The sequence below is a fragment of the Dendrobates tinctorius genome, unplaced genomic scaffold, assembly GCF_039654945.1.
Source record: "Dendrobates tinctorius isolate UK_male_01 unplaced genomic scaffold, ASM3965494v1 ptg000022l, whole genome shotgun sequence".
NCBI classification, from domain to species: Eukaryota; Metazoa; Chordata; class Amphibia; order Anura; family Dendrobatidae; genus Dendrobates; species Dendrobates tinctorius.
The window spans coordinates 36,424,889-36,450,964 of record NW_027361690.1 but is presented as its reverse complement, the minus strand read 5'-3'; the positions used below and the strand labels follow the sequence as shown (position 1 = coordinate 36,450,964).

Sequence of the window (26,076 nt, the reverse complement as noted above, 5' to 3'; positions counted from 1 at the left end):
GAAGACAGAGCTAAAGGAATTCAGCACACCCCAGCAGGGGATGGCAGAAATCCAGAAAAACAAAGCAAAACAAAGTCAAAGCAACAATGCAAAAGGCCGAGCAGCAAACTTAGCTTTAGAGGAGCAGGAATTCAGACTGGTCTCCAAGGATCCCACAGAGAAATCACCCGCAGGGCAGAAGGGCGTCGGCAGCCTTATATCCAGTCAGTAACTCCACTCAGCCAGTCATCATCATCAGCCTCAGGTGTTTGATAATCAGGCTCACTACCTTTCTTTACCAGAAGAGGGAGTTCCTCGGGCCTCAGTAATGAAGGGGAAAATGAACTCACAACAGTACCTCCCCCTTGAGGAGGGGTCACTGAACCCTCAACTACGCCACCAGGGCGATCAGGGTGAGCCCGATGAAAGGCACGCACCAATCTTTTGGCATGAATATCAGAGGCAGAGACCCAGGAATTATCCTCCTGACCATAACCCTTCCACTTAACCAAATACTGGAGTCTCCGTCTAGCCAGACGGGAATCCAGTACTTTCTCTACCTCATATTCCATGTTACCTTCAACCAATACAGGGTCTGGAGGTGCCACCCCCGGAACAACAGGTTCAACAAACCTCTTCAACAAAGATTTATGGAACACATTATGGATTTTAAATGTGACAGGAAGAGCCAAACAAAAAGAGACCGGATTAATAATCTCCACAATCTTGTAAGGTCCAATAAATCTAGGCTCAAACTTAGGAGAAGCCACCTTCATAGCAATATTTTTTGATGATAACCACACCATATCACCAACCTTAAACTGGGGACCAATGGTCCTATGTCGGTTGGAAAACCGCTGGGCCTTTTCCTGGGAGAGAGATAACTTATCCACCACTTGGTCCCAGATCTGGTGCATTCTCTCCACCACAGTGTCAACACCTGGGCAGGCAGAGGGCTCCACCTGCCCTGAAGAAAATCGAGGATGAAACCCAAAGTTACAAAAAAAAGGTGACATCAAAGTGGCAGAACTAGCTCTATTATTTAAAGCAAATTCGGCCAAGGGCAAAAATGAAACCCAATCATCCTGATCAGCAGAAATATAACATCTCAAATATGACTCCAAGGTCTGGTTTGTTCTCTCTGTCTGCCCATTGGTCTGAGGGTGAAAAGCAGAGGAGAAGGACAACTGAATTCCCAGCCTGGAACAGAAAGTTCTCCAAAATCTAGACACAAACTGGACTCCTCTGTCAGATACAATGTTCTCAGGAATCCCGTGCAAACGAACCACCTGTTGTAAAAACAGAGGCACCAACTCAGAGGAAGACGGCAACTTAGGGAGTGGTACAAGATGAACCATCTTAGAGAACCTATCACAAATCACCCAAATAACAGTCATCCTTTGAGAGACAGGCATATCAGAGATGAAATCCATTGAAATATGGGTCCATGGCCTCTTGGGGACAGGCAAAGGCATCAACAACCCACTAGAGCGAGAACACGGTTTAGACCGGGAGCACGTCCCACAGGACTGCACAAAATTCCTGACATCACGAGACAAGGAGGGCCACCAAAAAAACCGACTCACCAGATCTCTAGTACCAAAAATACCTGGATGACCAGCCAAAGCAGAGCAATGAACTTCAGACATCACTCTCTTCTTCCACTGGTCAGGAACATACAACTTTCCACTGAGACAACGCTCAGGTTTGTCCTCCTGGAACTATTCCAGAGCACGTCTCAAATCGGGCGAGATGGCAGAAAGAACTACCCCTTCGCCTAAGATGGTAGCAGGCTTGGTCACCACAGGAGAATCAGCAAAGAAGCTCCTAGAGAGGGCGTCTGCCTTGACATTCTTCGTTCCAGGAAGAAAAGAAACCACAAAATCAAAACGTGTAAAAAACAAGGCCCACCTAGCTTGTCTAGGGTTCAAGCGCTTAGCCGACTCTAGGTAAATCAAATTCTTGTGGTCAGTGAGGACCATGACTTGATGCTTAGCTCCCTCCAACCAATGTCTCCACTCCTCAAATGCCCATTTCATGGCCAACAGTTCCCTATTCCCCACATCATAGTTACGTTCAGATGGAGAGAACTTTCGGGAAAAGAAAGCACAGGGATTCATTTTAGATGTTACAGGATCCTTTTGGGACAAAACAGCTACTGCACCAATCTCAGAAGCATCCACCTCTACCTGGAATGGAAGTGAGACATCAGGTTGCCGCAAAACCGGGGCGGAGGTGAATCTTCGCTTCAGCTCCTGAAAGGAAGAAACAGCCTCCGGAGACCAATTTAACACATCAGCACCCTTCTTAGTCAAATCAGTCAATGGCTTGGCAATACTAGAAAATTTTGCTATAAATTTCCGATAAAAATTAGCAAAACCCAAAAACTTCTGGAGGGCCTTCAAAGAAGTGGGCTGAACCCAATCGTAAATGGCCTGTACCTTGGCCGGGTCCATTTCAATAGTTGACGGAGACAAAATAAATCCCAAAAAAGAAATCCTCTGTACTCCAAAAAGGCATTTAGATCCTTTGACATACAGGGAATTCTCCCTCAAGATCCGGAACACAGTCCGAATATGTTCCACATGAGAATCCCAATCCTTGGAGAAGATCAAAATATCATCCAGATAGATAATCAAAAATTTATCGACAAAATCTCGGAAAATATCGTTCATGAAGCACTGGAAGACAGAAGGGGCATTAGTGAGCCCAAAAGGCATCACCAGGTACTCAAAATGTCCCTCCGGAGTATTAAACGCCGTCTTCCATTCATCCCCATGCTTAATGCGAATAAGATTATACGCCCCCCTGAGGTCAAGCTTGGTAAACCAGCAAGCACCTTTAACTCTGGAGAATAGATCAGAAATCAGGGGTAACGGATACTGATATTTAACAGTAATTTTGTTGAGGGCACGATAATCAATACAAGGTCTTAATGATCCATCCTTTTTGGCTACAAAAATAAAACCGGCACCTAAGGGTGACGAGGATGGTCTAATATGACCCTTCTCCAACGCCTCCTTAATATAGGACCGCATAGCCTCGTGCTCGGGTACAGATAAATTGAAGAGCTGACCCTTGGGAAATTTACACCCCGGGCTCAGTTCAATTGCACAGTCATAACTCCTATGAGGAGGCAGAGACGCAGACTCACTCTCACTAAATACATCATAAAAGTCCGCCAAATAATCAGGAACATCATGCGACTGAGGAGAGGTGGAAAACACCAGAGCCTCACTAAAGGCACACCGACAACCCCAACTCACCACAGACACAGATTTCCAATCCAAAACTGGATTATGAATTTGTAACCAGGGAAACCCCAGAATAATAGTATCATGCAGATTATGCAACACCAAAATTCTGCAATTTTCTTGATGGTCTGGGGCGACCCGCATCACCACCTGGGTCCAAAACTGAGGTTTATTTTTAGCCAAAGGAGTAGCATCAATCCCCCTCAAAGGGATAGGCGTCTGCAGAGGTGTCATCGGAAATCCACAACGTTTAGCAAAATCCAAGTCCATTAGGTTTAGGGCTGCTCCCGAATCCACAAAAGCCTTGGCGGAAAATGTGGACAGGGAGCATATCAGAGTAATAGCCAGAAGAAATTTAGGTTGAACACCCCCAACAGAAAACGTGTGTGCAAAGCGTTTCTCTCGTTTAGGACAGACAGAAATAATATGCGAGGCATCTCCACAGAAGAAACACAACTTATTACGCCTTCTGAACTCCTGACGCTGCTCTCTGGAAAAAACTCTATCACATTGCATAGGTTCAGACATTTGTTCAACAGGTGGCAACACCTCTCATGCAGCTTTGCGTTCGCGCAAACGCCAATCAACCTGAATGGCTAATGACATAGAATCGTCAAGACCAGAGGGAACAGGAAATCCCACCATAGTATCTTTTACGGCTTCTGACAACCCCTTCCGAAAGAGAGCAGCCAAGGCATTATCATTCCAGGTAGTAAGTATTGCCCACTTTCGGAATTTTTGACAGTACAATTCTGCAGAATCACGACCCTGGTTCAATGCCAGCAGGGTCTTTTCAGCCTGATCAATGGCATTAGGTTCATCATACAACAACCCCAAGGCCTGAAAAAATGCGTTCACATTAGTCAGAATAGGATCATCTGGTTTCAAAGAAAACGCCCAATCCTGGGGATCGCCACGCAGCAAAGAGATGACAATTTTAACCTGCTGCGCGGATCTCCCTGACGAGTTAGGCTTCAAGGCAAAAAATAATTTACAATTATTTTTGAAATTCAAAAATTTAGACCGATCCCCAAAAAATACATCAGGTGTAGGAATCTTTGGTTCAGCAGCATGTGAATGAGCAAGGTAGGCGGAAATTCCCCGCACTTCCGCAGCGAGCTGCTCCACACGATCAGACAATTGCTTCATCTCCATTGAGAGAAAAAAAAAATTCCCCCTACGGCCTCAGAGATATAGAGGAAAAAATATACACACTTTTTTTTTTTTCTTTTTTTTTTTTACAATTCTTTCCTGCTATTGAGTACCCTAGGATCTGCGGTATGGCGGGTGATTCTGTTATGAATGAGTCACCGAAGGAGGCAAAAACAGAAATACAAGCTAAGTCCAGAAAACCAGAGAAGTTGGCAACTATCAGATTGCAGACCCCTGAACCTATCAACACAACTAGCAGTAGCCGTGGGGGGTTCCTACGATGCCCTAGACCCCTCGATCACAGCCAGAGAATTAAATAGGCCTAAAGAAAGAAAGGGGAAATCTAAACTGCCCCAGAGCAGACCCCAAAGCAATAGGCAGCCCCCAACTTATAATGACGGTGAAGCAAGATGAAAACACTAACACAGACAGAAAGATAGACTGAGCAAAGACGGGGCCCAAAACTACCTAGATAGGAAAGGACAGGAAGGCTGCTGTCTGCAATCTGCCAAAACCCTATCAAAGACATAAGCCAACAAGCTGATATGAAAAAGGCCCTGAAGCAGCTAGGCTTCAAAAACTAAATCAGCACTCAGGTATTTTCAGAAGACAGAGCTAAAGGAATTCAGCACACCCCAGCAGGGGATGGCAGAAATCCAGAAAAACAAAGCAAAACAAAGTCAAAGCAACAATGCAAAAGGCCGAGCAGCAAACTTAGCTTTAGAGGAGCAGGAATTCAGACTGGTCTCCAAGGATCCCACAGAGAAATCACCCGCAGGGCAGAAGGGCGTCGGCAGCCTTATATCCAGTCAGTAACTCCACTCAGCCAGTCATCATCACCAGCCTCAGGTGTTTGATAATCAGGCTCACTACCTTTCTTTACCAGAAGAGGGAGTTCCTCGGGCCTCAGTAATGAAGGGGAAAATGAACTCACAACACTTATCTACAGCACTCTGTAAAGCTGTAGATAAGCCCCTTATGTAACCTGAAAGAGAAGAAAAACACGTTATATTATACACACCGAGGTGGGCGGTCCGGTCCGATGGGTGTTGCGGTCCAGTCTGGCGCCTCCCTTCTTCATGCGATGATGTCCTCTTCTCCCGTCCTGAAATGGCTCCGGCGCAGGTACATTCTGCAGTGCGCAGGCGCCAGACCTCTCCCGATGCCTGCGCACTGCAGCACTCTGCTCTGCCCTCAACAGGGCAGAGCAGTGCGCCTGCGCCAGAGCAATTACAGGATGGGAGAAGAGGACGTCATTGCATGAAGAAGGGAGGCGCCGGACGGGACGGCGACACCCATCGGACCGAACCGCCCACCTCGGTGAGTATAATCTAATGTGTTTTTCTTCTCTTTCAGGTTACATCTGAGGCTTATTGTCATGATCCATGCTGGATCATGAGAGATAAAAGCACATGTAACCTTTTTTTTTCCATTAGGATTATTACACAGTGGTGTTTTTGTTCTAGTTTGCCCCCGGTGGTGGTGAGCACAATGCACTCTGGTTTCTTTAGTTTAGTGCATGTGATATAAAGCAGGTGTGATTGCTGGCTCTTACCTATAAAAAAGAGTGTCAGGTGTTGCAATCACTGTTGGTGATAATGTTTATTTCAACCATCCTTGGTGGAGGAAGGATCTAGAGAGAGGTCCTGGCAGCTCAGTCAGAGCCCTGTTGTGGAAGGAGTCAGAGGGGATTTCCTTGCAGCTCTGACAGAGCTTGGTGGCAGCTATTCAGGAGGAAAGCTGCATTCTGGTGGTGGACTCTGTTACTGGGAGCAAGAGCAACAGAGCAAAGCTAAGTGGTGTTTCCCTGTCTGTATTTTTCCCTGGTGTGTATTAGTACAGCGGTGGGGCCAGTGCCTGCATCACCCAGCTCCCTAGCAAGGGATAGTTGTAGGGTGTGCTAGGGTGACAGGTATCCTGATCGGCGCCCGGTGAGGAACCAGCCTAGGGAACGTTAGGAGTGTGAGGGACACTGACTCAGGAGAGTGCAGGAGGTCTCCATGTCCCCGTTCCCTATCGCAGGGCCCACCATGGTAACTGTTTCCCCTTTCCCCGTGTCTTGTTGTTTTAGTTACCGGCCTGCGGGTCATGTCACACAGGACAGTTTCACGTGCCGTGTCTTGTTCTTTCAGTTACCGGCCTGCTGGTCGCGTCACACAGGACGGGTCCACGTGACATTATCACCAACCCTACATTTTTCTCTGGTGAGCCATGGGCCAAGTTCAGGCCAGTGAGCAGTTGCTGCTGGCCCTCACTGAGGTTAGTGGGGAGCTGAGTGATGTGTTTCAGCAGCACCTGCAGCGGAATTATGGGTCTGAGGCTTATCCTTTACCTCAACTAGAGGGGCCATATATGGCTTTGGCGAGGATGTGCAGTGGAGTCCCTGCTGGGGAGCAGGACTTGCTTATACAGGCGGACGTGCCCAGGCAGGTGGGTGGAGTCGGTGTCCCTATGGTGCTGCCTGGTGTTCCCCAAGGTGAAGGGGTGCGTCCCTGTAGTGAGCAGACTAATGATTTAGTCCTTGGCACTGACGCCGAAATTTCTGTGCTATCAGAGAAGCCGTGCCCCCCTGGTCGTGTGGAGGAAGACGACCTGGGAGTGTATATTTCCTCCTCGCCCTCAGAAGGTACTATGTCAGCAGAGGTGATGGTTGACGAGGTACCTGAGGGCATACTGGTGCTTGTGAACAGTGGAGCAGAAGTCAGTCTGGTGGATGCTCAGTTTCTCCAGACTCATGGTCTGAGTGGTGAGACGCCGGACAAACCCATAAGCGTCCAGGCCATTAACTCTATCCCACTGAGCCGGGGGGGGGGTAAATCCAAGTCTTAGAAGACATTGTGCTGTATAGTGAACATCATGATGAGTACCAGTCATACTACGTCTTGAAGGGAAATCCAGCACCTACTGTTGTGGGCCCCCCTTGGTCTAAAAATCACAACCCGGTTTTGGATTAGCGGACTAGGGAAGTAGTCAGCTGGGAGCAGTCGTGTGAGGGCTGCTGCCTAGGGGCTACTGTCTCTGCTGTCTCTCTACAAACGTCCCCTTCCTCTCCAGTGGTAGCAGCTGAGGTGCTGCAGGAGAGTAGGGGCAAGGCTCAACCCTCGCCATTAGCCAACCCTGAGAGGCACAGACCTCGTAGTAGGAGTGGTTGGAGGGTGGTGTTTCCCTTGGTGAATTGCGGGGGTGTGAGTGTGGTGACACAGGGGGACGCCTCTGTTGTCAATCCCAGAAAGAGTTCACCGAATTTTGACAAACGAATGTGTGGCAATAAACGTTCAGGTCCGGACCTGTGTGTGAACGAGCATGTATGGGTGGCCACCAAAAACATCCAGTGGAAGTGTGTTGTGGGGATCTGGAATTATCAGGTGATCGGGCCATATCTGGTGTCGACTGTCCAGGGCCCGGAGACTTACCAGCTGGTTACCCACATACTTGCCCATACACCTCTCGTTCCCCAGATCAGCGCTTTGGAGATGGGTGGTGCCTCCGGAACATACATTGCCAAAACCAGCTGTGCTCGTTTGTCATAAACCTGAAGTGTAGGCAGTTGCTGGGGTGAACTCTGGACCTGGGCGTTCCCGCTGTAGGTGGTTCCCTGATGAGGAGCGGTCTTGAGGGTCCAGAGGCCCCTCATTAAGGGGAGGGTACTGTCATGATCCATGCTGGATCATGAGAGATAAAAGCACATGTAACCTTTTTTTTCCTTAAGCTGTGTGCTTAAGTTTGCTTTTGCCACTGGTGGCCATAAGGATTATTACACAGTGGTGTTTTTTGTTCTAGTTTGCCCCCAGTGGTGGTGAGCATCATTGCACTCTGGTTTCTTTAGTTTAGTGCATGTGATATAAAGCAGGTGTGATTGCTGGCTCTTACCTATAAAAGAGTGTCAGGTGTTGCAATCACTGTTGGTGATAGTGTTCATTTCAACCATCCTTGGTGGAGGAAGGATCTATAGAGAGGTCCTGGCAGCTCAGTTAGAGCCCTGTTGTGGAAGGAGTCAGAGGGGATTTCCTTGCAGCTCTGACAGAGCTTGGTGGCAGCTATTCAGGAGGAAAGCTGCATTCTGGTGGTGGACTCTGTTACTGGGAGCAAGAGCAACAGAGCAAAGCTAAGTGGTGTTTCCCTGTCTGTATTTTTCCCTGGGGTGTATTAGTACAGCGGTGGGGCCAGTGCCTGCATCACCCAGCTCCCTAGAAAGGGATAGGTGTAGGGTGTGCTAGGGTGGCAGGTATCCTGATCGGCGCCCGGTGCGGAACCGGCCTCGGGAACGTTAGGAGTGTGAGGGACACTGACTCAGGGGAGTGCAGTAGGTCTCCACGTCCCCGTTCCCTATCGCAGGGCCCACCGTTGTAACTGTTTCCACTTTCCCCGTGTCTTGTTGTTTTAGTTACCGGCCTGCGGGCCGTGTCACACAGGACAGTTTCACGTGCCGTGTCTTGTTCTTTCAGTTACCGGCCTGCTGGTCGCGTCACACAGGACGGGTCCACGTGACACTTATCTACAGCATTACAGAATTCTGTAGATAAGCCCCCGATGTCTATGCCGGCAGCTTAAAGGCCAAAAAAAGGGTGACAGATTCCCTTTAAGGATTATGGAGGCCACTGTGCTCTTAGGAACCTTGGGTACTGCAGAAATTCTTTTGTAACCTTGGCCAGATGTGTGCCTTGCCACAATTCTGTCTCTGAGCTCTTTGGCTAGCTCCTTTGACCTCTAATGATTCTCATTTGGTCTGACATGCACTGTGAGCTGTGAGGTCTTATATAGACAGGTGTGTGCCTTTACAAATCAAGCCCTATCAGTATAATTAAACACAGCTGGACTCCAATGAAGGAGTAGAACCATCTCAAGGAGGATCACAAGGAAATGGACTGCATGTGACTTAAATATGAGTGTCTGAGCAAAGGGTCTGAATACTTATGACCATGTGATATTTCAATTTTTTTAATAAATTTGCAAAAATCTCTACATTTCTGTTTTTTTGTCAAGATGGGGTGCAGAGTGTATATTAATGAGAAAAAAATTAACTTTTTTGAATTTATCAAATGGCTGCAATGAAACAAAGTGAAAATGTAAAGGGGTCAGAATACTTTCCGTACCCACTGTACATACATATGTGCATGAAATAGTGGTAATTCTATTTGATGACATCAGTGTCTCTCACCATTGGATGTACACCTAATTCATTTATTTGTGGTAATCTCCCCGTCACGTTTTTACGTGTTCTCATATCTAATAAAGGCCATTTATATTAATTTGATAATTTTTGGTCATGTATCTTTTTTTAGGCTGCAATGGTTATTATTTTTAATAATCGCTATTAGGCCATGTTCACATGGTCAATATTTGGTCAGTATTTTACCTTCGTATCTGTACGCCAAAACCAGGAGTGGGTGATAAATGCAGAAATGGTGACGGGTTTCTATTATACTTTCCCTCTGATTGCTCCTCTCCTGGTTTTGGCTTACACTTACTGAGGGAAAATATTGATCACGTACAAAACATTTGAATGTGGCTTTAATCTGTCATACTGTAAGCTGATAGTAAGCAAGTTCTGACAGTCTGATGGGACTTGCAGTTCCACTATACAAGCGAATTCAAGTAATAAATGTGTAGGTAGATCATTGTATCAGTAGAGGCTATTATGTCCCTTAAGTGGGGCCTTTGGTTAATGACTATTTCTGTCCTGCTACAACAATACCAAAGCTGGCATGTCTGATGTCAGTACAAAGGACTCCTCCTCTGGTTGTCACAGCGCCCCTAGCGTTCTTCTAGGGATTAGCAGCCCAGATGAGCAGCTTTCCCCAGCCGCAGAAACCATTCTGCCCGTGTCCCTCCCATGCCTGCTTGCCTGCCTTCCCTTCTAGATCTACTGAGCTCACTGAGGTACAGTAAATCTACATTTACAGACTGGTTATTGTTCTAGTGGTGCATGCTGTAGACCCTGGGCTGTAGGCTCTATGTGCTGGGGACAGGCAGGAGAATGCAGGAGTCCACAATGGCAGCTCTGCTGCGCAATCCTTCCATTCATTCTCCAGCTAGAGGAGATGCTATGACGTGTTTTATGTCATAGGAGTAGTAGATGGCATGGGGTAGGTCCTGGCACCCCAAAAGTTTCCTCTTCTGCCACACAGTGTGAATCCAGGAGCATTGTAGCTGTGCCCCTGTTATGTTGTGGGCAGGCTCTTTGTTCTCTGCATAAGGAAGAATGAATTGTGATTTTTCTGCCAGGGTTTCATGGCTGGCAGCAGTATACCAGGCTAAGTATTGCAGTGCCAGGAGCATTCCCTGTGTAAGATGAGGCCATTCTAGTACTTCAGGGGGTGTCTAATGCCCCCCTGCCCCCTGGTTCTGCTGGAAATGTCAGACTGTACAGGTAGAGAATAGAGGAAACACTGGAATGACATGATAGAATGTATCTTCTTACATGTGGAATGTGTTCTGCATGTTTACAAACAAGCCAAGGATGGACAATTGGAACATTGGAAGCCAGCAGGGGAAGAAGCACAGGGCTTTGTTCTCTGTGATGGCTCCATGGAAATGATGGACAGATACATGGATAAAACAGGGAAAGTGATGATGCCAGGACCAGACGAAAATGCGGTGATAACGTGGCCCAGTTACATGTTCTGTTAGTGGAGAGGTGTAGCCTTCAGTAAAGCAAATGATGAAACAAGCAAAAGACACCAAAAATATCACAACGTAAATATAGTGTCAATTGAATAAGAACTTCTTTAAAGGGAACAGTCAATGGAACAGGATCCCTGACATTGGGGCACATAGAGGGCACGCAAAGGGCATCTAAAGAGCCAAGAGGAGATACTTGATACCCTTCTCTGCACCCATGTTCATAGGAAGCAAAAAAGGCCTGTTTTTAAGAGGTGGATCTTCTTTCCATTGGCTTTCTGCTTGTGTTTTGTGGGCTACAGAGTGACGTGGTTCTGTCAACCAGAGCAGCTTTTGCTAGGACACCAAGTGCCCTATAAAGGAACATTATTATTACAGTTGCTGTATGGAGCTGGAAAACCACGGTGCATTGTTATATTATTCTATCCTATGCACATTGTTGTATTATTCTTACTTTTTAGAAACATTGCCATAACTTGAGAAGGAAGGTATGCGGTAGCTCAACCACACTTCCATCAAACGCGAAAAAATAGGTTACCCCCTTTTTATTGCGTATGTTTTGTTTGGTTTGACTCCCAGGTGTATGGCTCACATTTGTTTTTCTTGTATCTACTACATAAACAAAAGTTTCTGTATGCAAATAGAGTAGGTACAGCAAACGACACTGGGACTGTTCCGTTAGCATATTCAGCACAGTAGTATACTGTAGTACTTTATGTAGTTGACATTAATATATGGGTTTTCCGTTTTGTTTCTAACACACTAAGCTTACAATAGCACGTGGCATTGTAAAATATACTATGCGTTCTGTTTAATGACCATCAACCAAATGTTTCATGTTGGACTGGACACATAATAGTGGCTGCAGAACGGAATAAAACATTTTATTAATTTTGCTACTCCTTACAGAGAGATTAGCAATCAAAGTATTTGGCATCTACGGTAACTTTTGTAAGGTCCAAGCTGGTGTTATTAGGTAGCAACTCCGACGGAGAAGTACAGGCCCCCAATGAAAACACCCACTAAGGGTACCGTTACACTTAGCGACGCACCAGCGATCCCGACTACGATACGACCTGGTAAGGATCGCTGATGCATTGCTAAATGGTCGCTAGTGAGCTGCCAAACAGACAGATATACTCACCGACGCAGCAGCGATCCAACGATCCATACGACGACCTCGGCGGTCCTTGGTATCTTGTCACAGCGGATATTCTGACGACTCCCGCCTGCGTCTACGTGTTCTGCGTCGCCAACGAGGTCACTCATTGACGTCAAACACTGCGATGCGCACTGGCCAGCGGGACACCAGTGATGAAAAAATGGCCCAGGCCATTCGAGCACGATCAGTGAGATTGCAGCGGGGGGGGCGGGGGCGGTCGCCGCTGCGTGTCACATGTAGCGAGATCGCTAGCGAAATTGCTGTTGCGTTACAAAATCGGTGACGCTTCAGCGATCTCACTAGCGATCTTGCTATGTGAGACGGGGCCTTTAAACTATAAAGCTAAAGTTAACTCATCAGGTGCCACGTATTTGGATTGTTAATATCTCCACAACGGAGAGGCGAAATGAAAAACAAACAGAAATGTTTTATTACGCTCTGCAGCTGCAATTGCATCGTGTGTCCAGACCAATGTGTAAAATTTAGTGAAAGGTCCTCTGGCCATAGGTCAACTACCGGTCGGTGTTTGCTGTACAAGTATGTGAAAACTCCATCCATATTTTTAGTGAACTGCTTTGTTAATTATTCTTTGGAATGGGCAGTCAACCCCATCAATATCAGGTCAGAGGGGATCTGGAACCTGGCAGGGTCACAAAGCAGCTGTTAGCAGGTCCCATGGCCGCCAGAAGCACATACTATACAGAGTTGGAACATCACAGCTTGGTACAATGTGCTGCAGCCCATCACCCATTCCCTTCAGAGCTGAACTTCAGAACCCAATAACAGACTCCACACACAATGTATCCACCTGTGGTTTTCTAGCTCCATGCTCTGTATACTTCCAGCGGTTGCAGGATTGGCTAACAGTCTATGTGGGAGTCCCGAGTGTAGGACACACACGTATCTGATGTTGCTCGTTGCAATATTGAATTCCTGGACAGGTGAAGGCCAAAAGAACACATTTTTAGCCTCCATCCAGAAAATGGGGGCCATTAAAAAGACCTTTAACCATTTTTTTCCATGTTGAACTGGACATTTTATATAATAGGCGCTACAGAGAAGAATAAAACCGTTATTTTTTTTCTACTTTCAACTCTGTTGAGGACATATTAGGAATCAAAGTATTCATCACCTAAACATTTATTTTTTTTAAGCCCAAATGGACATTACCAAAGATATTTCACAGGAGGGGTGTACTTCTTCTTGTTTCTGACACATACCAATTGTTGGCAGGCAGCAACACACAAGGGAAAAAAGAACACCCCCCCCCCCACTATAGCTTAGATCAGGCTGAGTATGAGAAGTGCATTGACCATCTGTCTGCTCTCCTCACTGCATGGTCACTACATGTGCTGGAGCACAGCAGACCTGAGTGTGACTGAGAACTTTCAGCTCAGTTTAAGGGTATGTTTCCAAGTTCAATATTTGCTGCGGATTGGACGTTGCGGCCAAATGTTGCAGCATAGTGGAGGGGATTTTATTAAATCCCATCTCCACTATGCGTTCAAAGACGCAGGTGTCACACCCGCATATTCGCACATGAGACCCGTCTTTATAGACCACAGCATGTCTATTTATCTTGCAGAGACGGACAGTCTCCGCAAGATAAATAGCACCGTCCTATGTATAGGATGTGGAATCACCACGCGCACAAAAGTCGTCGGCGTAATATGCTGCCCAGAGGCTTCCATGTTACATATAGAAACTTATACTGTGTAGGATGTTTTTTGTAAGATGCCGTTGTGATATTAGTAGCATAGATCCTCCATACGGGTCGTGAGTACATTTTATATTTACTCCCTTGCCTGCCGCTAATAAACTATATACCTCATACCTCTGGCAGGTAGACCCATAAATCTGTTTAAAAAAGTGCAAACATAAAGCCACATGGAAAGAAATAAAAAAGGCAACATATGTAACATTTTAATCTCTTAAAGAGTTTTTCTAAAGGGTAATGACATAAAAGAATAAAATACCTATTACTCACCTGATAAATCCCCCACTGTTTCAGCACCACTGCTTCCAGCTGCATGTTTTTTACTGTGTTGCACTGATAATATCCTTGACTACCCAAGTGACTGCTGCAACCAATCACTATCCGTAGCTGTTAGCGATGTAGTGGAAACCTCAGGTGCAAACATGGTATATACAGTATATTGCTCAATGGGTGTGATGGGACATAAATTGAGGGGCGCACTCTGCGTGCCTCATTTGAAGTAACATCACTCCCGTAGGACTATATACTGTATATAGAACTATTTGCATCCCAGGGTTTTCTCCACAAAACTATGTTCCTGTGCCATTTTCAGAGGGTTGAGCCATAAGAACTGGGATATTGGCAGCATTGTATCTAGTTTATTTTGACCTTACTGACCAAGCCAAATTTTACAATTCTGATCACTGTCACTTTATGAGTTAATAACTCTGGAACGCTTCAACATATCCCACTGATTCTGAGACTGTTTTTTCGTGACATATTGGGCTTCATGATAGTGGTAAAATTTCTTCTATATGACTTGCGTTTATTTATGAAAAAAAATGGAAATTTGGCCAAAATGTTGACAATTTATCAATTTTCAAACTTTTTATTTTTGTGCCCTTAAATCAGAGAGTCATGTTACACAATATAGTTCATAAATAACATTTCCCACATGTCTACTTTACATCATAACATAACATAGTAACATAACATAGTTTTGAAGGCTGAAGGAAGACCTTATGTCCATCTAGTTCAGCCTATTTTTAGTGCAGCTGTTCTGCATTGTTGATCCTGGGGAAGTCAGAAAACCCACAGAGTAGAAGCCAATTTTCTCCATAGGGAAAAAAATTCCTTCCCCTAAGCTGGGTCAACCATCTACCTATAATAGTCTGTTATTCGTAACCTTATATACTGTTACTCACAAGAAAAGCATCCATTCCTTTTTTAAATTCATTCAGTGAGTTGGCCATCACCACTTCCTCAGGAAGAGAATTCCAGAGCCTCACTGCTCTTACCGTGAAGAACCCTCTTCTATGCTGGTGCAGAAATTGTCTTTCCTCCAAACGAAGAGAATGCCCCCTTGTTCCTGTCACAGTCCTTGGTACAAACAGTTCATTGGAGAGATCTCTGTATTGTCCTCTGATATACTTGTACATATTTATTAAGTCTCCCCTAAGTCTTCACTTTTCTAGAGTAAATAGACCTAATTTTGATAACCTTTCTGGGTATTGTAGTGAACCAACTCCATTTATCATTTTAGTAGCCCGCCTTTGAACCCTTTCAAGTTCAGTAATGTCTTTCTTGAGCACCGGCGTCCAAAATTGCACACAATACTCCAAGTGTGGTCTGACGAGTGATTTGTACAGAGGGAGAATTATGTTTTCAACTCATGTCCCCAGACCTCTTCTAATGCATCCCATGACCCTATTTGCTTTGGTGGCAGCTGCCTGACACTGGGCACTCCAATTTAGCTTCTTATTGACTAAGATGCCTAACCTAAGTCTTTTTCCATGTCTGATTTCCCCAGCAGTTTCCCATATAGTAAGTAATTATAGCATCTGTTTCTCCTTCCCATGTGCATAACCTTACACTTATCTGTGTTAAACCTCATTTGCCATTTTTCAGCCCAATTCTCCAATTTACTCAAATCTGTCTGTAGTTGCAAACTGTCCTCCTTTGTGTTAACTACCTTACATAGTTTTGTATCATCTGCAAATACTGATATTTTACTGTGTAAGCCATCCACTAGATCATTAATATATTAAATAGTAGGGGGCCCAATACAGAACCCTGTGGTACCCCACTAGTAACCCTGGCCCAATCTGAGTATGCCCCATTAATAACCACTCTTTGTTTTCTATCACTAAGCCAGCTACCTTCCCATCTACACACATTTTCCCCTAGCCCAAGCTTTCTCATCTTACTTACCAATCTTTTATGTGGGACAAAATTTGGAAGCATAATTTTTTTTGTTAGGAAGTTATAAGGGTTACAAGTTGACCAGCGATTTCTCATTTTTCAGACAAAATTTACAAAGCCATTTTTATAGGAACCACATCACAATTGAAGTGACTATCAGGGACCTACATGATAGCAAATACCCAAAAGTGACACCATTCTAAAAACTGCACCCCTCAATGTGTTCAAAACAACATTCAAGAAGTTATTAACACTCCAGGTGCTTCACTAGAACTGAAGCAATGTGGAAGAAAAAACTGAACATTTAACTTTTTTCACAAAAAATTTTCTTTAGACCCAAACTTTTTTATTTTCACAAGGATGTTAAGAGAAAATGGACCCAAAAATTTGTTGTGCAATTTCTCCTGAGTACACCGATAGCCCACATGTGGGGGAAATACGCTTTTGGAGTGCACAGCATGGCTCGGAAGAGAAGGAGCACCATTTGACTTTTTGAACACAAAATTGTCTGGAATAAAGGGCAGACACCATGACAAGTTTGGAGAACCTCTGATGTGCCTAAATAGTAGAGACTCCCCACAAGTGTCCCCATTTTGAAAACCACATCCCTCAAGGATTTAATCCAGGGGTATAGTGAGCTTTTTGAACCCACAGGTATGACACACAATTTGATAGCATTAGATTGTCATATTGAATATGTTGTCATTAGTGTTGAGCACAATGCTCGCTACTCCAGTTTGCAACGGGTGTTCGGGTATGCACCAAATATTGCGAGTGCTTGAGTGACATGCACGAATCCCTGCCTCGCATGTTTTGCGGCTGTTCGACACCCAAAATATAAACTTGCGGGGAGCCGCGACACTCTGTGCATAACCGAGCACCAGATGCAAATTCGAGTAGCAAGCACTTGCGCTCAACACTAGCCATCATTCTTTTACTTTTGGAAAAAAAAACAATTTTAACTTCAACCCTAACCCTAACTCCAACCCCAAACCTAACACAAGCCTAACCACAACCCTAACCCCAACACTACTCTAACCCTAACCATAAAGAATGGAAAAAAATATATATATTTTAGAATTTTTTTCTAAGGGGGTGACAAAGGGGGATTTGATTTACTATTTTTTTTTAGTTTGATCACTGTGAAAGGGTCTATCACAGTGATCAAAAGGAACCAATAGGAAAAATTCCTATTGTTGACAGGTACCGGCTGTCAGATCTTGGCTGGCGCACTGTGCATGTGCCCTCCATTTTTTTCCAGGAAGATGACACGGAGGGCTTGGGGAATGATGCAGGAGGGTCAGGTGATGGTGGAGGTATCGGGGGATCTTGAGGGACCCCATTTCTCTCCTCTGATATGCTAGATCATATCAGAGGAGAGATTAATCTTTAATCAGACTTTTTTGTGATCATGTGACTGAGCCTGATCATATTCTCCAGGGTCTCAGCTACCCCAGGTAGCTGAGACCCCAGAGTCTTTTCAACGCTGGGGGCGCTATACCCTTATTTCTCAGTGCCGTTAAAAAGTCGCGCTGAGAATGAATTACCCTTAACTGCCGCCTTAAAAGGAATATTGGTGATCATTAAGGGGTTAATAGTGTTGTTCTTATCCTTGCACAACACAGAAAGGCGAGCCTTCATATACCCCATGGTTATCTTAGAATTTATGTTATGACATGGTAGCCATATACGATAAGTGCCATCCGCCATCCTTTTCCCCTCTCTTTAGTCCCTCTCAGTATCCTGTTGTTATATGTGTACTTAGCTGTAGCCATTTATTGGCTGTAGAGGTCACATGGATAGTAGTGACGTAGTCGCTGCACTACAGGGAAAAAAGACTGCTGGGGAGGACATGGCGGCCCTGGAATAAGTGGCATATTTATCAGGTGGCTAGTAGGTCTCTTATTGTTTTATCGCATTTTCCTCCTTTGGCCCACTTTCTTCTGATATTGGAAAACTCCTTAATGATAAGGGAATGTTAAAGGGTTTGTCCACCACGTTTATGAATGGCTCCAGAATGGTGCTGTACTGGTGGTCCTTCTATCTCAGCCCTGATGCTTCCCTGTCTGACCTATTGCGGCCACTATTTAGCCGCTGTTTCTTCTGCTGGGATGAAATATGAAGATTTCATTGCAAAACTGCAATAAAACAGTCTGCATTTTTTGAAATGTGGTTTGATGCAGTTTTATCATCACAACAAATGCACCTTAACACTATCCAATAGGTGATCCTTCTGTAGGGATAAACTGCTATTGACCAGAGGCATGGCAATTATTAGCTGTCAATGTATTCACTGTCGGACTGGGGTGCCAAGGGCCCACCAATAATATGGACTCTGGGGGGCTACTGTTCAGCTACATATTACATCTCATTCACAAATGTACCTTCTATATAGTAAATGGTGGTTTGTAGAATGACTGGTGAGATAATGGCTTGGTCTGTACATAGTGAAGTGAGTATATGGTGCCACACTGCTCATAAAGTGGGGCGAGGAGCCCACTTCTTCACACCAGGCTGTGGACTAGTCGGAGCTTGGATACATCGCCACTTTTTTAGTAACCGAAATGAAAATCTATGGAAATTCTGGGATTTATATTCACACCTTTATATAATAATAATAATAATAAATTTTATTTTTATAGCGCCGACATATTCCGCAGCACTTTACATTTCAGAGGGGATTTGTACAGACAATAGACATTACAGCATAACAATAATCACATACAGTAGATTATAACAAATACCAAGAGGAGTGAGGGCCCTGCTCGCAAGCTTACGTCTATGAGGAAAGAGGGAGACACGAAAGGTGGGTGGTAACAGTTGCTCTGATTGTATGGACCAGCCATAATGTTAAGTGTGTAACAGTACAGACACAGAGGGCTAATGGATGCATAAAGCATGTGGGAACATGATGCTGGGAACCTGGTTATGGTAAAACTTTTGGCTCTGCCACACAGGGATAGGTTAGGTTAATGTGTTGAGGCGATAGGCCAGTCTGAATAAATGCGTTTTCAGGACACGCTTAAAATTGTGGGGATTGGGGACTAATCGTATTGACCTGGGAAGTGCATTCCAAAGAATTGGCGCGGCACGTGTAAAGTCTTGGAGACGGGAGTGGGAGGTTCTGACTATTGAGGATACTAACCTCAGGTCATCAGCAGAACGGAGGGCGCGGGTAGGGTGGTATACTGAAACAAGGGAGGAGATGTAGGGTGGTGCTGAGCCATGGAGGGCTTTGTGGGTGAGGGTAATAAGTTTATACTGAATTCTGGAGTGGATGGGTAGCCAGTGTAATGACTGGCACAAGGTAATAATAATAATAATAATACATTTTTATTTTTATAGCGCCGACATATTCCGCAGCACTTTACATTTCAGAGGGGATTTGTACAGACAATAGACATTACAGCATAACAATAATCACATACAGTAGATTATAACAAATACCAAGAGGAGTGAGGGCCCTGCTCGCAAGCTTACAGTCTATGAGGTAGAGGTAGAGGCATCGGTGTAACGATTGGTGAGGAATATGATCCTGGCTGCAGCATTCAAGACAGATTGGAGAGGGGAGAGTTTGGTAAGAGGGAGACCGATTAGAAGAGAGTTACAATAGTCGAGACGAGAATGAATAAGAGAAACAGTAAGACTTTTTGCAGAGTCAAAAGTAAGAAAAGGTCGAATTCTAGAAATGTTTTTGAGGTGCAGATGACAAGAGCGAGCCAGTGATCGAATGTGGGGGGCAAAGGAAAGCTCGGAATCAAGTATGACCCCAAGACAGCGGGCATGTTGCTGGGGAGTAATAGTGGAACCACACACGGAAATGGCAATGTCGGGTGTAGGTACATTAGTAGCGGGAGGAAACACCAGGAGTTCAGTCTTTGACAGGTTCAGTTTCAGATATAGTGAGGACATGATATTAGACACAGCGTTTAGACAATCGCCAGTGTTTTCTAGAAAGGCTGGCGTGATGTCAGGAGAAGAAGCGTATAATTGGGTGTCATCAGCATAGAGATGGTACTGGAAACCAAATCTACTGATTGTTTGACCAATAGGGGCAGTGTACAAGGAGAAGAGGAGTGGGCCTAGAACCGATCCTTGAGGAACCCCAACAGTAAGGGGAAGGTGAGAGGAGGAGGAACCGGCAAAAGAAACAGTAAAGGAGCGGTCGGAGAGATAGGAGGAGAACCAGGAGAGAACGGTGTCCTTGAGGCCAATGGAATGGAGCATAGTGAGGAGGAGCTGATGATCCACAGTGTCGAATGCTGCAGAGAGAGCCAAGAGAATTAGCATGGAGTAATGACCATTTGATTTAGCTGTTAGGAGATCATTAGAGACTTTAGTGAGGGCAGTTTCAGTGGAGTGTAAAGAGCGGAAACCGGATTGGAGAGGGTCGAGAACAGAGTTTTCTGAGAGATAGCGGATAAGACGGGAGTGGACCAGGCGTTCCAGGAGTTTAGAGATGAAGGGAAGATTAGAGACAGGTCTATAGTTAGCGGCACAGTTTTGGTCGAGGGATGGTTTTTTAAGTAGTGGATGTATGATGGCATGCTTAAATGAGGAGGGAAAAATACCAGAAGAGAGAGAGAGGTTAAATATTTTAGTTAGGTGAGGGGTGACAGCAGGGGAAAGGGACTGGAGGAGATGTGACGGAAATGGGTCACTGGTGCAAGTAGTTGGGCGAGAAGATGCAAGGAGCCTGCTTACTTCTTCTTCTGTGACTGGTTCAAAATCAGAGAGTGAGTTAGATGCAGTGGGGGAGGGAGGACAGTGCATGGTATGAGGGGATTTGGAGATAATTTCCTGTCGGATCTGGTCAATTTTTTCTTTGAAGTAATTGGCCAGATCGTCAGCTCGGAGCTCCGTGGTTGGGGCCTGTACTCTTGGATTGAGTAGAGAATGAAAAGTGTCAAAGAGACGTTTCGGGTTATTGGACAGTGAGGTGATGAGGGTGTTGAAATAGGTTTGTTTGGAGAGGTGAAGGGCAGTGTTGTATGTTCTAAGCATAAACTTAAAATGGATGAAATCTTCGTGTAGATTGGATTTTCTCCACAGACGTTCGGCGCACCTGGAGCACCGCTGCAGGAAATGTGTTTGCACCGTGTGCCAGGGTTGTCGCCGTCTGTGTTGTGGTGTTCTATTTATAGGGGGTGCAAATTCATCCAGGGCACTTTGAAGTGTTTCATTGTAATGCTTCAATGCAGAATCAGGACATGAGAGGGAGGAGATAGGGGCCAATGAAGACTGCAAGTTCTTCAGAAGTTTCTGGGTGTTAATGGCCTGTATGTTTCTATAAGTCTGGACAGTGGGGGTGACCTGAGCAGCCTGGCAGTTCTTTATAGAGAATGAAAGAAGATTGTGGTCAGAGAGCGGGAGAGGGGAGTTTGCAAAATCATCCACTGCACAAAGCCGAGAGAAGACCAAGTCGAGGGAGTTTCCGTCTTCATGCGTTGGAGAATTAGTAAGCTGCGAAAGGCCAAATGAGGTTAGAGATAAAAGGTGAGTAGCAGATGGGGAGAGGGGAAGAGCAATGGGGATGTTGAAATCTCCCATGATGAGGGTAGGGATGTCACAGGAGAGAAAATGTGGAAGCCAAGTGGCAAAATGATCCAGGAACTGATGGGAGGGGCCGGGAGGACGATACACCACCGCCACTCGCATGGAGAAGGGGGTGTAGAGTCTGACGGCATGGACCTCAAAAGAAGGGAAGACAAGTGAGGGTACTTGAGGGATAACCTGAAAGGTACATTTTGGTGATAGGAGCAGACCAACGCCTCCACCAGCTCTATTGTCTGATCTTTATATAGACCTTAGTCATCTGGTGGGATTGAACGTATGCCTTGGGGCCAGGAGGTCTTGTCTTATTGTAGGAGCCACTTGGACAGTTTGGAAGAGCCGGCGAGTCACCTGGTTTACCGTTTATGGTCCGTTCTCACTATCAGTGGGGCAGTCAAGCTTTTTTTGCACCTCCTGTGGTAGTTGTAAGGACTGTGGGGGGCGATGTAATCAGTGTCAGACTGAAGAACATAGGGCCCACCAGAGGATTTGATTATGGGGGCCCACCTTTCTCTACTACTCAAGACTCCCATGGCAGCCGCAAGATTTGCACTATGAATTCTCCTAAAGAAGAAGCTAGGGCCCACTGGAGGATTCTCCGGTTCTCTGGTGGGCCAGTCCAACCCTGGACATAGTGACTAAATCAATATACTGGCTGTTTGCCATTGCAGCCAATCACATTCATGCTTTTATGGTGCAAAGCGTCTTTGAAAATTGAAAGCTGCAATCCGATTGGTCACTACTATATGTGGCCGCTCCAGGCCTCTTCTCTCACGCACGGTGAGCTAAGCATAACCGAACAGCGTAAAGTGGGGAAATCTGCTGTGAGAACACACAGCACGGGAAGCAGCCTACTTAATGGGTTAAAGGTCTCCGTGAGAGGCCCCGCACTACTGTACTCCTTAGCAACAGTAACCATGGTGAGGCCGTGCTCCATGAAGGGGCGAGATTTCCTTCCCACAGAGCTAATGGGCGGGAATGTTTGGAATGACGTCACGAAATTCCAGCCAATAGCAGCTGGCTCTGGTGACGTGGTTCCCGGGACGCGCACAGCGTGCATTGGTGGGTAGCGCTGCCCCTGCATTCTGGTCGGCATACGGGCGCTAGGACCGGCGATATATCGCGACACTATTGCTGTAGGGGGACATTGGAAACTGTGAGTGTGAGCGGAGTGTGTGCGCCGCAGGGAATGTCGTGGTGACGAGCGCCTACTGCTCTGTACAGGCCGAGGAGGACAAAGGGAACAGTGGGGGATGCAGGGGGCTGTGAGGAGAGATGCAAACATGGCTCCTCCGTGCTCCGCACAGCCCCCATCACTGCTGGCACAGCTGGCCCTGCCGCGGAAGGCTGCGGATCGGTGCAGGCCATTGTTCTCTGGTGTCAGCCGGTCCAGGCTCCCAGAGTCTTATACTTTGTAAATTCCTGTCATGGATCTGCTGCAGGTTTTCTGGGTTCCCCCTCACTGGGAAAGTAAAAATCCGCCTGAAAACCCAATAGTGTCAGATATATCTGCGGAAAATATATAAACAAATAAAACACCCCCCTTATGGGGTCTGCGGCACAATCCAGGCGTTAGTCGTCCTACAATGTTCCGCAAATTAATAAATTCTGCACAAAAATCCCCTTGATTTGGAGTAAATGTATTGCTTCAGGTTTCTTGAGAAATTGGGGGGCATCGAGATCCTGTGACCACATACCCCAAGGCCGGGGTGCACAGTCTGTGGCCGGGGGTCACTTAGGCCCCCAATACGCCTCTGTGCAGCCCTCAACCATCTGCATAGTGTCTGCTCGTGTACAGTGCTCAGGAAGGATAGAATGGAACTAGAGCGGGTACAAAGGAGGACAACAAAACTAATAAAGGGGATGGGGGAACTACAATACCCAGAGATTAGCAAAATTAGGATTATTTAGTCTAGAAAAAAGACGACTGAGGGGCGATCTAATAACCATGTATAAATATGTAAGGGGACAATACAAATATCTCTCTGAGGATCTGTTTATAGCAAGGAAGGTGACGGTCACAAGGGGGCATTCTCTGTGTCTGGAGGAGAAAAGGTTTTTCCACCAACATAGAAGAGGATTCTTTACTGTTAGGGCAGTGAGAATCTGGAATTCCCTGCCTGAGGAGGTGGTGATGGCGAACTCAGTCGAAGGGTTCAAGAGAGGCCTGGATGTCTTCCTGGAGCGTAACAATATTGTATCTTACAGTTATTAGGTTCTTTAGAAGGACGTACAGTAGATCTGGGGATTTATTTTGACAGAATATAGGCTGAACTGGATGGACAAATGTCTTTTTTTCAGCCTTGCTAACTATGTTACTCCATGTCATGGAGAAGACCACTGGAGCAGGATCACAGGGACAAGTCATTGTGGCTAGCATGTTTTGGCAGAATTGGTCCTGACTCCGATGACGCATAATGGAGTTGGTGAGACGAGTTTCGGTTACCATATATTAATTTCTGGAAAAATTGAAACATTCGACTGTTTCAGGGTCTGCCATATGCTACATTGTAGAGAGCAGAGTGCATGGTTTCATCCTGTCTGGTCTGTTGTACCTATGAGAAGGGCACCTCAACCCCCTGATAGGTGGGAGCCATGTAAATGGAACCACCCCTATCAGGAGGGTTAAGGTGCAAATTGATTGTATGTACTTTATGCAGTAAAGGTCTCAGGAGGTAATACGAATATTGTGGCTTCACAAGCTTGTTTGATCAGACCCAGAAAGATGTGTACTGCTGTAATGTGTTTGGGAGCTCCGGCCGACTGATCGTTGGAGATGTAGATCGGACATGTCCAATTTCAGACTGCTGATCCCATTGTTTTTCTTAAGATAAGCCGCTGGCAGAGATGTCCGTCGGCTGCTCTCTTGTACGGTTTTCCTTTTTTCAGCATGTGTATGAGATTCTTAAAATTTTATTCTGCTGTAATATTCACTTATTATTTTTTTGTAAAAGACTACTCTGCAGGAGATGCATTGCATTCTGTGTATGTCAGGACAAGACAAGTGATTGCTGCCTCTTCATATAAATAGTTCAATCGCATTGTCCTCTAATTTTTCTATATCTTTATAACTCGTAATAAAAACCCCATAAGGCCGGATTCACACACAATCCCACAGGAGTCCTTTTTAGTGGTGTTTTGTTTCTTTTTTTTTTTTTTTTTCTTCTCATTGCACTTTAATTCCATCTCTGTAGCCAGTTTTATGATGGGTTTACATGTGTTGACAGCAATTAATTGATGGTCATTTAATGCATGTTTAGATTGTCAGATTGCACCTCAATGCTGATGGAACTATCACTAATACAATTATTCTATGCATATAGAGCCCGATACACCAGTGTTGTTCACACTGGTCTTGCCTTCACTTATCATAGAATCATAGAATCGTAGAGTTGGAAGGGACCTCCTGGGCCATCTGGTCCAACCCCCTGCTCAAAGCAGGATTCGCTAAATCATCCCAGTCAGATGTCTGTCCAGCCTCTGTTTGAAGACTTCCATTGAAGGAGAACTCACCACTTCTCGTGGCAGCCTGTTCCACTCATTGATCACTCTAACTGTCAAAAAGTTTTTTCTAATATCTAATCTGTGTCTCCTCCCATTCAGTTTCATTCCATTGCTTCTAGTCTTTCCTTGTGCAAATGAGAATAAAGTTGATCCTTCTACAATGTGACAGCCCTTTAGATATTTGTAGACAGCTATTAAGTCTCCTCTCAGTCTTCTCTTTTGCAAACTAAACATTCCCAAACATTTCGATATTCTGTGGTGATTGACTTTTTGTACATATAATATAATGAATATAGACAATTTCTGCAATTAAAAATGTTGAGGGTGGCTGATTCCTTCTTTGCTTAATACATTGGGTCTTGATGAGGGAACGTGCCGGAGTCAGATGTTCGTATTCCAGTCCATGCTGGAGTAAGATTTGGGGCTTAGCAAACGCCTCCACTTGCCATAAATTCGACCAGCAGCAGTCACCACACCCCTGTCCTACCCCAGGTCTTCCCAAGTGTCAGAGCTGGGCAAAAATGTAGTGAGTGCCAAAAGCCACAATTGTAGAGTGACTGCCTATTACGCTAACTTTGTGCGACTCTTCAAATCTTTTTTTACACAAGAATACTGGCGTAAAATCTTTGATGAATTGGCCCATAGAGTATTATTGTTCTCAGCAGCACATTTCATGTTTACAAAGGGCGATGTGCTGCCAAGAGTGATGAATTTGAAACTGGCTAATGCTGGTTTTAGGGTGTGTAACACGCTGCGGAATTTTCCGCGCAGATTTGTCTGCGGTTTTCCCCTGCGGTTTGACACCTGTCATGGAGCAGGTGCCAAACCGCTGCGAAATCCACACAAAGAAGTGACATGCTGTGGATTTACATTGCTTTTAATGGTACTGTACACCGCAGCAGAAACTGCTGCTGATCCGCAGGACCAAATCCGCTGCGGATCCACAGCGTGTG

The 26,076-nt window shown here is 45.4% G+C and overlaps 1 protein-coding gene across 4 annotated transcripts in view; it reads left to right on the top strand.

The window, feature by feature from the left end:
- The first annotated feature begins 10,150 nt into the window (after positions 1-10,150).
- The window catches only part of TP53BP1 (tumor protein p53 binding protein 1), a 182,896-nt gene continuing 166,970 nt past the window's right edge, over positions 10,151-26,076 (top strand). The window contains exon 1 of one of the 4 annotated variants that reach the window (XM_073568586.1): positions 10,151-10,265. The gene's annotated coding sequence lies outside the window, so the exon portion shown is untranslated. Of the gene's footprint in view, positions 10,266-22,605; positions 22,776-26,076 lie in introns of those variants that run through there. The other 3 variants (XM_073568582.1, XM_073568584.1, XM_073568585.1) reach the window with 3 other exon arrangements.